Genomic DNA, 3,400 nt, shown 5'->3' on the forward strand with positions numbered 1-3,400 from the left:
GTTGTAACAGAAATGTTAATCATTATAGAATATGTATACATTACATTTATTAGATTACATGTGACTAATTGTGAAAATTAATGTTCTTCTTAAATTAAAGGTGACTTAGATTTGGAATTGATTTGTGATACATGGAAGGAATCATGTCTGTTAGGCCCAGATTAGCCTGGCCTGACCATAACCTGGCCTGACCTTACAAGGCTGACTGAAGAGGACAAAGACCGGACAATTCTAGCTGTTATTGCAATCAGGCTGCCTTATCCTGAAAGAGAAGCCTGATGGTAAGTACAGAATAGCCTGGCAGAGTATTAAAGCAGGCTAAATTAAGCTAAGGAAGAAGCAAAACGGTTATATAAAGATATATATTCGTGTCCTATCCTCAAGGAAGACTAAGTCTAATTATAAAACCATATTGCCCATGAACCTAGACGTGCAAAGGAAGAGGAAGTTAAGGATCAATCAAATAAGAACGAGTCAACCGGATTAATAGGGAATATGCCCTATTAATCCGGTAACAGCTCCGACAAAAGGGAAGGGCGTTGAAGACCAGTACAACGTTCGTTTTTATGATTATAAATACTGTAATTCTTGAAGGAAATGTAGATTCATATACATACTAACATACTCATATATGTCTAAATAATTTGTCATAAAATTAAAACGGATTTTATGCATGCAAACAATAATATAAATAGAGGAGAAATCATGTCCTTACATAGTTGTTTTCGGTTTTATGGGCACAAAAGAAATCTCCTTTTTCTTTTGTTCTTGAGCTTTCCAAATGGAAGAACAAGGATTCAAGAGTAGAATCCCTCCCAAAAGCATATACCCAAGGAATACATCTTAATAAACCAATACTATTTAGATCTAGTAATAATAATGGTTTTTACAATAAAATTGATACAAATAAATTGTATTTTTACTCTTGAGAATTTCGGTCAAGAGGTGGTAATATTGTGAGTTTATTTCTCTAGAATTCTCATAAATTGTAGAGAGTTTTTTATGGATTTTCTTACACTAGAAAATAAGATGAAGAATGAATGAATTTTTATTGAAAAAGAAAACTCTCTCTTTTCTTTTTCATTTGGCCGAAATAATGGCATTGGGTAGGTTGCCCAATAGCTTTCATTTTTGCTCTTCACAAGAGACCAAGCATGCAAAGCCTACTACCTATTGTTTTGATTGTGTTTCCATTTAAAATAAATAACACAATATAAACTATATGCCCACCCACATTTTCGGTTTTAAGACATAAAATGGAGAATCCATTTTATTTTTGTCATTTGTCAAATTTGTCACATGTGACATGTTACATGACATGTCACAATGTAATGTATTTTTAACATATTAAAAATCAACATACTCATAAAATATGTCATTTACAAAATCGACTAGTAATTCGTAATTACTTGTACCAAAAATGTTTCCAAATTATAAACTACAACATTCAGTATTTATAATAATTTATTCATTCCGTTTCAATTGTTTTCGTAAACAATAATTTCATCCAAGTAATAAAATAATTCGATTACTTAGACCGTGTCTTATTTAATCATATTTACAATAAGATACGTAAATTATACTCACAAAATCATCCGTCAATTTTAAGTAATTTAATTAACTCAGTATCGATATACGATTAATTAAATAATCAATTAAGAGTATTTCCTATAGGTATGACCTAAGGGGATCAACTGATCACCACCGTCACACGACGGTAATGTCAAACTCTAGTGACCAATCATTACCGATATATGTTGACCAGTTTGTTGATAACAATATTACTTCCCAATTGTATTCTTAAAATGAGATTTAGTAATGATATTTAAATCATGTGATCGCACTATTGTTGAGGACACATTTCCCAACAATCTCCCACTTGTCCTCGACAAGTGTGCGTCACCAATTCTCTTGTCCTATTACTATCTCCCACTCAATGCAAGGTGTCTTTCAAGTCGTACTTGCAAGTGATCATATCGAGAGTGGTTTCCTCGATCCGGAGAATAAGCGATTGACCGGATTTATCCACTGGATACCTTCCGAGCGTGGCCACGCATTTCGATTCATTACTCCTCGAGTGGCCCGAGATATTGTTTTAACCACGACAAGGGGGTGGACAATTCTATCGCACTCATTCCTTCGACTAGCTACAGCCATCATAACCCAAAATATGCCCATTTGACCCCATTTACGAAGGTCGTAGTAACACAAATCAAAGTTAATCAAACCGAGCCATCTTAGGTGAATAGTCTTTAGTCAAAAGAATCGACTCATTAGAATACTATAGCAGCTCTCGCCACGACCAGGCTATATAAATTTGCAAGAACTCTATAAGCGGTCATTAGGCCCGACAAGGTGTTCTTAACAGTCTGCCTATGTGATCGACTAGTCATCTCACATAAGCGTATGGCACTTGAACTTGCCATCAATCGCATCACACTCTAGTCACTTCGAGACGTCACCTCATACAAGTGACTATGGGCGAATACAATGTTAATCCGTGTTCACTTTAACGGGTTCAATTGTCACTACAACCCGTTTGGATGTAACAAAGTATAAAAGGAGTTTTTAAAGAAAAACTCGAGCGACAAATGCGATTATCACATATGAATAGTCAATGCCTGATTACTATTTCATATTCTATAATCTTATTTGATCTTTTATGTAGTTATTCATCTCAATTTAATTGAAATGACATGACTCATCATGTTAAGCCTATGAGAAGGCTTTGGTTAGTAGGTTTTATCAACTTCTTGTACCTTACTCAACCTTACTACATACTCGTTTTCCTTTGTAATGTATACACTTGCATTACAAAACTTTCTGAGTACGTGTCGAGATCCAATCAAGACATAGGCCCTCTAGCCTAAGAATAGCTCCCACTGTTTTCACGTGTAATGCGGGACTCATCCTTCTTGCACATCTCATGATCACAAGTGTACTCAATTTCCGTTATAAATATCTCTTATTGTTCTTTATTGTCTAGAACGATTCTAGAAAATCTACTTCTTAATTAACATAGCCACAATGGTATCTTAACCATCCTAATGTATTTTGATTATGGTTTTGTCGGAAACCATGCGCAACCTCAATTGTCAATTGTCACTTGTGTAATACCCTTACACAAAATTGCATCATAAACACTTTGCTTTACTTCCTTAATGCTTCAGCAAGCACTTAAGGGTAATCTTTATAGCTTACTTGGTAAAGATTACTTAAATTCGATTTTTGAAAACAACTCATCATGCTCAAAGCATATGAAGTGTTATACATCATTTCTTTTTAATTGATTGCAAGCGGAAGCAAATGAAATCAATCAAATATGTTCAATTTAATTGAACTAGTCATGAATCTTATCAACATAAGACTTCTTACTGACGCTAATATCATGTGGATTTAT

Source organism: Silene latifolia, chromosome 8 (genome assembly GCF_048544455.1).
Source record: "Silene latifolia isolate original U9 population chromosome 8, ASM4854445v1, whole genome shotgun sequence".
Classification (NCBI taxonomy): domain Eukaryota; kingdom Viridiplantae; phylum Streptophyta; class Magnoliopsida; order Caryophyllales; family Caryophyllaceae; genus Silene; species Silene latifolia.